Raw genomic sequence first — 12,877 nt, 5'->3', positions numbered from 1 at the left:
CAAACTTCTGAAATATTAATTCTGCAGCCACTACCACTAAGTTACTTTCACTTTATCATCTTGTATGTAAACCTTGTTTGCTGTTATTTTACTTTGTCTTTGGCTTGTGGTAAAATACATGTATAAATTGTTTCTATCGTTGTAAAAATGAAATGATTGAAAGAGAATAAATGAATTTTATTGTTCGCAGGTTGTGTGGACTTTTTTTTTTAATCTCCGTATAGACACACACTCATAATGGTATAAATAAATAGTGCATAGCAAACTCAGATAGATGTACAAAACAATGGTTTTTCATTTCTTCCTCTTTGAATCCTAAAACCTAGATTATGCAGGCCCCAAATCCAGTTTATTTCCGTTTTCTCTTTTCCAGCATATTATAGCAGGAGAAAATCACAGAAAAATATGCTGCAAAATTAGAACAATGAATAAAAGGGGGAAACAAATGAAAAAAATTAAAAAAGGTATATCACAAAAAGAAAACTAAAATAATAAAAGAAATAAGTGAAATAAAACAAAAGAAAGAAAATGAAGAAAGAAAAAACAAAGAACAGGGAAAAAAAGAAAAGAAAAAATTTAGAGAGAAAAAAAAGAAAAGAAAGTGAAAGAAAAATGAATAAAACAAAATTAATATAAACATGGGGAAAAGGGGAAAATTAAGAAGCCATTATGAATATTTTTTTAACAGCTGTGGCAACAGTCTTTTCTGACTGGAATATAATTAAAAGCCAAGCAAATAATTTTCACTTACCTTCAGTTCTGGGAATGGCACATTTCTATTTTTATATCCTTTAGTTTGTATTATTTTATTTTCAGTAGAAACATATTTTTTAATATAGTAGAAACATATTTTTTAATCAGGCATATTCAATGGGAAGGGGTATAAATGGTTTAACCACTGTAAGAAAATGAAAGAAAAAAAAATAAGAAGAAAACGGCAAAAGTTATATCTGGAAAAAATTGTGAGAAAAGTGCTTCCCTATATTTGCCAAAATGTTGGAAAAATTCACATTTCATATCAATGAAATGCCTTCCCAAAGTATCTACTTGTGGTTTAAGAAGTCATTTATAAACAAGAAAGAAAGAAACTGTCTGTTTATTTTTGGCTAGAAAAGACACAGCTTCGAAAGAAACAAAGTATCAACATACATACAAATGCACACGTGGGACTGTGATGTACTTGCCTATGTGTTTTTATGTGTATTAATTCATTTGGAAATCGGTCTTTTGTAGTCAAAATAGAGGTCATAATTCCTCTTCTTAATGCTTGCAAATAATCAGGGTACACCAAATTTTCGTAATGTAGACTGTAGAATGTCATTTTATTGGTGTAAAATGTGACTTTGACTCAGATTTTCAAAGTTCTGTGGAAGATTTCTTAGCAGCAACATTTTTTATCGCAGCTCCTGGAGTCTGAATAGGCTGAGTTAGATCTAGAGCACAGCTGTATGCAGTGGCTTCATGCAAAGCTCACGCCAGCCGGCCGGCGCGGCTGGCTGGATAATAGCTAAGTATGCTATAGCTGTAGGCCTAATATGCAAACTTTGTGTGTGTGTATTTGTGTGTAGATCAACAAAAAGGGCGCATGACGAACTGGGTTGCAATTTGAACTGTAGAAAGTTGATAAATGCGTGCAAAATCGGGAGAAAAATTGCGCTACTTTGAAAATTATTGGTTGCCCGATTCGGGCCACCAAAACTTAACATTTTATCAATAATGGTTGCCCGAGGTGAATTTCTGGTGGCCCCGGGCCACCGCTAATGTCGAGCCTGCATGAGACCTATCACATCCCTAGTCATGTGTGTTATAGCGATATACAGTAGGCCCTACTTGGTTTATGAACAACAAAACAAATTAATAATCTTACCTTAAGAACTAATCTTCTCAGGATGACAGCATATCAGATATGGAACACGGGATGGAACAGTTTGGCATCAAAATGAAGTTGTGTTTCATGTATTATTATATGGTTAGTGGAAGTGGAAATGAAAGCTCGTCTTTATGTAGGTTTAACAAAAATATTTTAGGCAGATACTAGTCACAAGAGCCAGACACTTGAGCCAGACATTATGGTCATTTCAACCATTAAATGTAAACATTGGATTGCCCCTACCCGTCTCCCTCCCCCCTCTCTCCCAGCACGCGACAGGAATTTGTTTAATGTCACCCGCAACGTTTGGCACGCGCATAATGGGACACTAACTTGGAACGATTTTTGTGATAAATACGGCGAACATGTGGTTGGAAAATTGGTTATATCTCCAGAAAATGCACATATATGCAGCTAAATTTGGTATCAATGTAAAGCATGAACTATAACAAAGACCGTCATGGTATTTATAGCGCAGCAATCGGCAGCAATTTGTAAAAAAAATGCTCATGAAAAATAAATTGCTAAAACCCCCCATTGTCAAATGGTTTCATCCAAAATTACCTCTGAAGGTATTATCATTTTATCTTGAAAATCTTCGATCACTTAAAACAACCATTCATCAAAGAGCACCGTGAATTGGAAATACATTAAGCATTCCGTTTTGTTAAAACAGTGAAATATCTAAAACGTTACACATGAGGTAGCCGTAAAGAGTCATTTTCCGGTAATATTGAATAAAATGGGCAACTAATAATCAATTTCATGGAGAAATATTGTATGGAGACATTCTGTAGGTTCTTATCTTTGCTAAGAACATGAAAAAAACAAAGATTGTTTCATGACCAAAAACCAGTTTTGGCGCACTTTTGCTCTCTCCTGGCTCAATGTGCGACATTCCTGTCAATCGTTCCTTGTCTGCTCCCGCTCATCCTAATACGTCCTCTGCCTGTTTGTGGTGGGGGGGATTGGGGTAGAGCCAAAATATTTCTCGGTAACTAAGTCCAGAAGGATTTCTTTTTAGGGGGCGGTAGTGAGCATGCGAAGTGGCGAAAGGCGCTCCCTATAAGGGGGAGTTTTCCCCCTCCCGCACAAAGCACGGAAGCTCCGACGTTTTCTTCAAATTGTTCCTTGTCTGCTCCCGCTCCTCTTACATTCTCTGCCTGTTAACAGGGGGGGGGGGGGGGCAAATAATTCCCGCTAACTAAATTTAGAATCAGTGGCGTTGCTAAGATTTCATTTTATGGGGCGGTGGTGAGCACGCAATTCGTGCATCGTGCGAAACACTTACTGCGCGCACGAAACGGCTCTCTAGGGGGGGGGGGAGCTCAAGAAGAATGATAAGAGAAATTGAAAGTAAAAAGAGCTGTGAGAAAAGTAAAGAGGAAAAGAACTTGGAAGAATATCCAATTTATTTGAATGCGCTCTGTGTCTATCAGTGTGTGTGCATTTCTATCAGTGGTGTACCGTGGGTCACGGCATTGGGGAACACCGTAGCAAAAACTCTGAGTTACTTAGTGAGCGTGCTCAATTGGCAGGTATGCTGACCTAATATAGAAATTTAAAGGACAGTGCCATTAAACGGATATGTATGTCACAGACCAAATAATGCGAGCGCGAAGCGCGAGCTGAAAATTTTAAATATTCAGACCTAAAAACAGAAATTATATGCAAATTTTTGTAACCATGATACGTACCTGTCGCGCTAAACAAACAATGCGAGCGGAAAGCGCGAGCTGAAATTTTCTTATCAATATGTTGACCCCTAACAGGGACATTTTAAGAACTATTTTTTAAGGAATCCATTTAGAGTATACATATCTCACCAGTCATCTAATGCGAGTGCCAATCGCTTGCTGATTTTGTTAAAATTACATCTAAACACAAGAAGCACTTTTTGTAGTCATTGTAATCATGATTATCATAAGCATCTCTCAAATCAAATATTGCGAGCGCATAGCGCGATCTGAAAATTAAGGAAATTCAGACCTGAAGAGGGGCATTCTAACTTCTAAGGCTTGTTTGTAGGAATTCACTAAGACCATACGTATTTCACTAACCGAATGATGCGAGCGCGAAGCGCGAGCTTAAATATTCAGATTAGAAAAAGGGACATATTAATGACTGATTTTAGGAATTCATGAAGAGCAGACATATATCACCAAACGTAAGCATGGACAAGAAATGTTTTATATTAAGACCTTAAAATGGGGCAATCACTTTAAATATCTCACCAGTCATCTAATGCGAGTGCCAATCGCTTGCTGATTTTGTTAAAATTACATCTAAACACAAGTGAAACAACAATGATTCCTCCCTGAACAAGTGGAATTAGCATTGTTTAATACCATATGATTCAGTCAAGTTGGTCCTTATTGTTAAATCTGTAAAAAATGAAATGATGAATAATTTTTTTAACAATAAAAAGCAAAAGAAATAGTGAGTGATGGACATCATCGACTGACTCATTTGCATGTCACTGAGTGGTGCATTTCACTGTTTTGTGAAAAATAAGCGAAACTTTAAAATGTCATAACTTTCTTATTTCACATCCGATTTTGATGAAATTTTCAGCAATATGCTGGTTTGATTTTTCTCTATTTATTCAAATCAATATTTTCCTGGGGTGGACTTGACCTTTAAGTAGTCATGAAAAAGAAGCATATGTCACTACATAAAACACTAATAACTCGAAGTGCGAGGACATTTATTTGGTGTATATCGACTTGAAAACGGGAGTTTTAATGCAACAGGATTATATATCTCGTTAAACAGACAATGCGAGCTCCAGGAACAATGAAGACATAGGCCCTGAGCAAATTATGTTTCATAAAGTTATTAAAAATGTTTCTTATGTAATAAAACATAACAAAAGTATAATTATAAATTTATAATGAACAATAATTTTTTCTCTCCGTTAACAGGCAGAGAACGTAAGAAGAGCAGGAGCGGGCAAAAAACAATTCGAAGAAAACGTCGGACCTTCTGCGCTTCTCGCAGGGGGGGTACACTCCCCTCCCTCCCCCCTTCCGGAACGCGCTTCCCGTGCTCACTACTGCGCCCTAAACTGAAATCCTAGTTATGCCACTAATTCTAGACGGAATTACTGGGAAATATTTGGCTCTGCCCCCTCCTCCCTCTGATAACAGGCACCTGTTACGCCGCTGCAACGAGGCGCCTTAAACCACTCGACCGCGGCACCCGAGGAAGGGGGAAAAAAAGTCGGTCTCGTGGGCCTTCGGTCTCGCGGGCTGTCACCATTATATCAAGAATTTCATTTTGCTTACAGCACAAAATATCAAAGAATTCAAATTCTTTAATATTCATCAAAAATATTTTGAATTGTAAAAAAAAAAAAAAAATCTTGATTTTAAGATACAGGATTAAAGAAAAAAAAGCAGAATTCATACTTTAAAACACTGGACGAGAATTTTTGTTAGTGCTCTGTTATTCCCGTATAATGGTGAAAAACATTCTTGTGTCCATGTCCCCTTATCAAAATGCTTCTTCGCGAACCATTCTGAGGGTTCACTGTTCACCCACATTCTACTATACTTTCTTGGGATTTTTTTTATCCCATTTATATGGAAAAATATCACAGTCTTTCTTCTACAAGGCTCAGAATGAAGGATGTCCATCATTGAAGAGTACTGCTTGAGGCAACAAGATGGTCACTTCAGTGGCGCTACAGTCAGCTGACTCCATTAGTTGTAGTTGGTACTGTGTAAAAAGGGAAAAGAATAATAAACATAAATATCTTGTGTAGAGAGGGGGAGAGCCTGGGGGGCCAGTAAAATCATGGATATTAGAAGAGCATTTCATACGTGTGAAATGTGAATTTTGACAGTTTTGTGGAGGTCCACAGATCCAAACTTTTGAGAAGCGCCCTAAGCTGAGAGGTACGACTGGTATTAGTGTAGAACTGTTAGCTGTGTGCACGTGGCCTTGCTACATTTGTAGCTAACTGAGCTGGCTGCGCTGCTAGCATAACCTTGCAGTTTGCTACTGATTTTGTGTGTGTCTGTGTGTCAATCAAAGAAAATAGCGCAATCAAACTTGCTTGCAATTTGAGTCACAAGAAGTTAATCTTTTCTTTTTGAATGTTGATGGACATTTATAGTTTTGAAGGTTGTTCCTAGAATATAGAATTAGACTTAGGAAACATCAATATATGATGTGGGTGATTTTTCAGTTTATATTTTTTCCCCCTCTTTAGTTTTTACTGTGGCGATTTCAGAGGTTTAGGGGGCGAACCGCCCGTCGCCACTGTGTATTTTTTTTGTGACGTAGGGGTAACCAGTTATCACTGATTATCTTGCACAAGTCTTAGGTCACATGATCAAGGTCAAATGTCATTTAGGGTCACTGAACATAGTATTTCAATTCATGAATGGTATTTTTTGTGGATGATATAGTCATTTTCAAAGTCATTACTGCTGCTACATTGAAATCGCGTAATGCAGGAGAGACTGCCAGAGGCACTTCACTAGTTATTTTTTCTATTCATTATTTTTCTTCTACAGATTTTTTGCCGTTTGTCTGCGCAAGTTGTTCAGCTATTTTTTGGTGAGTGCATACACAATTTAACTTGTTCAGAATTTTAAAAATAAAGATGTAACCTGTAACCATTAATCTTTCATTAAGTTATTCAAATTGCCATCTAGACATGACAACTTAAGAATTAAGTGATCTTATAGGTCAGATGAGAGGCACAGATTCCAAAACTAAAAAAATAGATCTTTCAGTAGTCAAAGTGATATAGAAACCATTTGTTAATAAAGATCAAAGCTACCCACCCCAACATAATTTCTCAGTAAAAGATATATTGAGTGAACCTAGTGCATTAGAACCATCTATGGTGCAAATTATTGCTTAGTTTTATCATTCTTGAGTATTCATATTGGCTTTGTGATACTGTATGTCTCTGTAGTTAATAATGAAGTGTTTTCTCTGTCTGATTTGCAGTTTGGAGCACAAGAGCAAAGATGCACATAATTGCAGCGAGGTAAGCAGCTTGTTTGTATTTGAAGTCTTGAACTTTGGTCAAACATGATTTTTTAATATTTTTTTTCTTCTACATAACATATATTATAACATAAATATAAGTATAACAAATATATAATACCAATAAATCAGGCATATATCATTTAACGTAAAATCAGTAGCAGAAGATGGATTGCCATTGTAAGCAAAAAAATGCTTGAAAATATGACAAACTGAAACAAATATTAATTATATAATATGAGCAGAATGGATAATTACGAATTATTAAAGTATCAATTAAGTATATAAAAAAATCAAACAAGCCAACACTTGCTATAATATATAATCAAGAAAAAAAAACAATAATGAAAAATGAAGATGATGATGATGCTGATGATGGTGATTATGATGATGGTGGTGGTGATGGTAGTTGTGGTGGTGGAAGTAATGATGATGGTGGAAAAGGAAAAGAACGCTATTATGACACAAGAAAGTTTACCTTACATATTCTAATAGTAACATGACCTTAACTTTATCTTTGAATGAGTGTAGGGAGCAAGAGGATTTGATTGAGTCTGGGAGAGGATTCCAAAGGTCAGGACATTGATGTCTTACGGATCTCTGGGCAATAAGTAGTTTTGGATTGACTAAATGTAAATTAGAAGAATTACGGTTGGGGTAATTGTTATAAATAAGAAGAATTGTAAGAGCAATTACATTCATTTATTTAGTTATTTTCTCTTTAAGGATATTCATAGCACAGAATGATTAAGAATATTCCAGAATGTCTCAGTAAAGCTTTTGTTAGGCATGCTATTTAATGAGATAGAATAATCTTTGTTATTTCTGGAATGTACAAAGACATACAATAGATTCCTAGTGGCAGTGAAAAGAACAATAGGATTAGCTATGTTGTTTACATTGTTAATTTCACTGAGGTCATTCAAGAGTCTTCTAAAATTAGACTGCTCGAGAAATTGGCAGAATGTTCTTTTTGTAGAAAATACTTGAAGCTTCCAGAATAGTGAATAATTTGTATATAAGCTGGCAGTTTCTTCAAGGACATCATCGTATCAGATCAGAACTCAGAGTTTCACGCCAGACTTTATGTCAGAGCATAGTTTATTTCCACCTGAAATACAACATTTATCTTTAGCACGCCATCAATGAACTGTTTGCAGTTACTTTGAGAGAGGAATTCTTAGTTCTCATCGAGATCATCAACCTGTTATAATGAACGCTTTTCAACCCATGGATTTGTCATCATCAACATCGTCTTCACAGACATTTCAACTTGTTATTCATCGTGCTTCAACATAAATTTCATCATCGCCATCATTGTGAACTTTAATTAAAGGAATCTTCGCCAACTGACTTGGATTTTATTTGAATTTAATGATAACCTTGGATTGCACATCTAACTCTTCAAGACATGTAAGATGTTTTGTTTTGTTGATTGATATATTTCCTGTAATAAAATAGAAAATCAAATTTAAAACTAAATTTTCATTGTTATTTGTTGCAGTATCGTAACAAATAATTTTGGGGGCTTGTCCGAGAAACGAAAGCCAATTTAACAAAAGCCAATTTGAATTGAAAACATTTTGAAAATTTTTGAAAAGTTCTAGAATATACTATACTGTATTACTACTTGCTTGTATTTCTGTATATTCCATCATGGCTACATTTGATGTTGAAGAATTTCTTGAAATGACAGAACTGTCATATGATCATTTGAAGTCACTGAAAAAAAGATGATTTGATAGCAGTTTGTGATCATGTGGGTGTATCTCTCGCCCCAGGTTTAAAGAAGGCAGAGATAATTGACTTGTTAGCTAGTCACATGAAACTTACAGAGGAGTCTGAAACTTCTATCAATATGTCAGGTGATGCTCAGATCCAACTGGCAAACATTGAATTGGAAAAGGAAAAAATCAAAGAAAACCTTGAAAAGGAAAGAATCAAAGAAAACCTTGAAAAGGAAAGAATCAAAGAAAACTTTGAAAAGGAAAGAATCAGAGAAAACATTGAAATGGAGAAAATGAGATTGGAGTACCAGTTAAAGTTGAAAGAAATGGAGATAGCTCATGCAAATACTAATAGTAACTCTGCTCAAGATAAATCTCCCCAGGGCTTTGATGTGGCAAAAAACATTCGCCTTTTGATGAAGAGGGAGTTGATACATATTTTGTGTCATTTGATAAAGTGGCAAAGAGACTGAATTGGCCCCGAGGAATACTGGACTCTTCTCCTCCAAAGTGGTTTTGTTGGAAAGGCTGCAAAAGTCTATTCTTCGCTCTCTGAAATGCAATCATGTGACTATGCTATGTACAGTAAAAGAAACAATTCTCAATGCATATGAGTTGGTACCAGAAGTGTACAGACATAAATTTAGGAACATGCAAAGACAATCAGGCCAGACTTATGTTGAATTTGCTAGGGATCAAGAAATGATGTTCGATAAGTGGTACAGATCACTGAAAGTTGACAAAGATTTTGTTCACCCTAGAGAAGTTATCCTAGAAGAATTCAAAAAGAGTATTCCTTTTGTCATTAAATCTCACTTAGATGACCACAGAGTTACTGAAGTCAGTAAAGCAGCCATAGAAGTTGATGAATTTGAGGTCACACATTAAGGTAGTGGAGATCCGCATACATTCGTAATTCCGAAGGTTCGGATATTCCGAAAGTTCGTTGGAAAACGAAATGAGGTTCGTAATTCCGAAGGTTCGTTAATCCGAAAACAAAATGAGGTTCGTAATTCCGAAGGTACGTTAGTCCGAAAATGAAATGAGGTTCGTAATTCCGAAGGTTCGTTATTCCAAAAACGAAATAAGGTTCGTTAATCCGAAGGCTTGTTAGTCCGAAAACGAAATAAGGCATGTTAATCCGAAAATTAAATAAGGTTCGTATTTCCGAAAATGAAATTAATTCATTTTGGTAACAAGAACGATGTTGTCCTTACAAGATAACAGGATATTCTGCAATAATAGTAATAACGAACGATGATACATGTGTGTGGTGTGGCCAAAGCATGTATTGATTTAAGAATAGGCGCCCGGATCAAGCATACGATTAATTTCAATCTTATCTGAGCAATTGCTGCCCAAGCAAATGGTTTAAAGATGCAGGGGATTAAGTGTGTTGGTCGCGTGCGAGTAACCTCCAGATAATAGGATCTGATGATATTATGGCCTGAAAACTGGACATTTCAAGAACTTAGGGAATTATGAATAAGATGCACGAGTAAATATGTTTTTAACAATTGATGCAAGCGCAAATCGCGAGCCGAAATGTTTGACGACTGTCATGAAATGTGGATTTTAAGAAGTTTGTTGTATAATCTTTATTGCGACACACATTACTCGCCAATCAAAATAAATGCGAGCGTGCAGCGCTTACTTGATATTTCAGCTTCATATTGAACAAGATATGTAAATCACCTAATAGGCAATGCGAGCGCGAAGTGGGAGCGAAAATTTTATTTATTGACATATGAAAGATTCTTTTTATTTTCCAAGTCTTCCCCTCATCTTATTTTATTCACTCGTCTTTCTCTTCTTTTTTTCTCCTATCTTTTCCCTGCTTCTTTCTTTCATTCTTTCCTTCTTTCTTTCTTCATGTCTTTTTTTTTTGCTCCGCCAATAGGGGGGGGGGGGGCGGGACCCCTCTGGCCCCCTCCTGGATCCGCCTATGCATAGAACTGTTTTGTGAAAAATAAGCTACATTTTAAAATGTCATAACTTTCTTAATTTACATCCGATTTTGATGAAATTTTCAGCACTGTGCTAGTTTGATTTTTCTATATTCATTCAAGTCAGCATTTTCCTGGAGTGGACTTGACCTGTAAGTATAGTTTTACTGAAAGGGTAGACTTGTTCATTTCCATCCCCGAGAGGAGTTCCGGTGGCATCTAACTTCGTGGAGACGTCTCCGTGAAGTTAGATCCCACCCTTAATGGCCCAATAATTTCTATGAAAAGGGGGAGACATAAGAACATATTTTTTTTAAGGCTCTAAAAAATAAAATTTCAGAAGATGGGATCATCAGTGAAAAAAAAAAAATGATGAAAACATGTTTCAAATTTCTCGAATAAACGTTTGCAGGTTTTGTGAAACCTTTTACAAACAAATAATCGCCCAAAGATACAAGTAAAATGGCCATAGAAAACCCAAAACACCCAGAAATGAAGGATTCTTTCGCGCCCTTGCATCAAAATCAGATGTCCTGAAATGGTTACACTTCGTAATTCTGAAACACGTAAATTGCCTATACCTCGATGCTCGTTAATCCAAAAACGAAAAAGGGTTCGTTTAAACGAACATTTGTGGTGTTATTCTGAAGGTTCGTCAGTCCGAAAATGAAAGAAGGTTCCTTATTTAGAAGGTTCGTTAATTCGAAAATGAAATAAGTTTCATTGTTCCGAACGTTTGTTCATCCGAAAACGAAATAAGGTTCGTTGATCTGAAGGTTTGTTAATCCGAAAAATGAAATAGCCGGGAAAACCGGAAGGGTAAGCGTGCTAGAAGGGCTGGGGGAAAAACATGGTTGCTGTTCATTTGTTATGAGGCTGGGGAGGCAACAAGAAGGGCGGCGGAGTAAAGTAGAGTAAAGTAGAGCAAAACCGTTTTGAAATGATCTCTGATTACAGTAAGATACTTATTTAGGATGTATTTTTCGTGAGAGAGTGCAATGGGCGAGCGGTTTGGAAAAATCAAATCTGATTTTGTAAAACCTTTTTTTTGTCATTTCAATAAGAAATGAAAATAAAACATTCTAAGCAGTTTTCCAATCATTAAACAGATGTGCATCTAACTGAAGAATTATACTGATCAGAAAAGGAACCTGTTAAAGACTGGTTTAGTGACTCATGAATAGGATACATCGAATAATGCATGTGCGAAGCGCGAGCTGAAACGATACACAACAAAAAAAGTAAGTCCCCCTAAATCGAATTGCTGTAACTTTTGAACGGAATTATTTTGAGATATGATATTTCGTAGGTGGTTTTTTACACTGATTAAGCAACTCCTGGTGAAAAATGAGATTGATCGGTTGAGTCATGCATGAGTAATTAAAGATTGAATTAAAAATGACCATTTTTGAAAGTCACAAGAGTATTTTTTCAGATTGTGCAAATACAAAATTGGGCAAAAGTTGATTTTAGGTGAATTTTATGGTGTTATGCTGTTTTACTATCCATCATTTAGCCACTCCACACACAATTTTGAAATCGTATGTTCATGGTTGAGTGAGCACAATGTATTGCAGGGGTCGCGGAAGCGGGGGGGGGGGGGGGGCGGACTGGGGGGGCTTCAGCCCCCCTACTTTTTCCAAAAGCATGTACAAAAATGTGAAAATGACCATACGATTGTGTTTTTTTGCATTGTCACCCCCCCCCACTTTGAAAACCGTTCCGCGGCCCCTGTATTGTGACATATCATCATAGGGGTTTATGGTAGTATCCTCTACAACTTGTTAGATCATGTAAAATTTGAAAATGTTGGTGTCTCCCCCGATTATAGGCCCCTCCCCCATTTTAAAATTCTGGATCCACAACTGATTTGTCCATAAATTAAACTGATCATGAGAAATTGTTAGGAAAAGAATACATTTATGCAGTATAAAGAGTATTCATTCCTAAGTTTTCGAATGTGCTCGCTCAACCATGAAAATGTTCGGAAAGTGTGTTGTGATAGAAATGATGGATGATAAAAACAACAGCAATTAAAGTCACATTTGAAACCGAATTTGCCCCCAATATTCACTTTATTACCCTTTAAAATGAGTCTGTGACATTGAAATTACCAATTTTCCCACTTTGATGCGTGCTCACTCATCCATAAATAAACAAATCGATTTCATTTTTGCACAGAATTCGGCCCATAGGTTGATAAACATTACTGCCAAATGACATTGCTAAAGACAGCCTTGAAAAAAAGTTCCACCATATTGAATAAGGGGTTACTTATTCTTAAACATATATGCACCCATAATGTACACAAGTCTATGAGAGAGGAAGTC

At 36.3% G+C, this 12,877-nt stretch overlaps 1 long non-coding RNA gene across 1 annotated transcript; it reads left to right on the top strand.

Moving 5' to 3' along the window:
- Positions 1-6,391: 6,391 nt before the first annotated feature.
- Positions 6,392-10,905, top strand: LOC135153307 (uncharacterized). Its single transcript, XR_010292760.1, has 3 exons — positions 6,392-6,436; positions 6,836-6,875; positions 8,010-10,905. It is a non-coding gene; the product is annotated as an uncharacterized LOC135153307 (long non-coding RNA).
- Positions 10,906-12,877: the final 1,972 nt, after the last annotated feature.

Source organism: Lytechinus pictus, chromosome 2 (genome assembly GCF_037042905.1).
Source record: "Lytechinus pictus isolate F3 Inbred chromosome 2, Lp3.0, whole genome shotgun sequence".
In the NCBI taxonomy this organism is placed as follows: Eukaryota; Metazoa; Echinodermata; class Echinoidea; order Temnopleuroida; family Toxopneustidae; genus Lytechinus; species Lytechinus pictus.
This window is presented reverse-complemented; position numbering and strand designations above follow the sequence as displayed.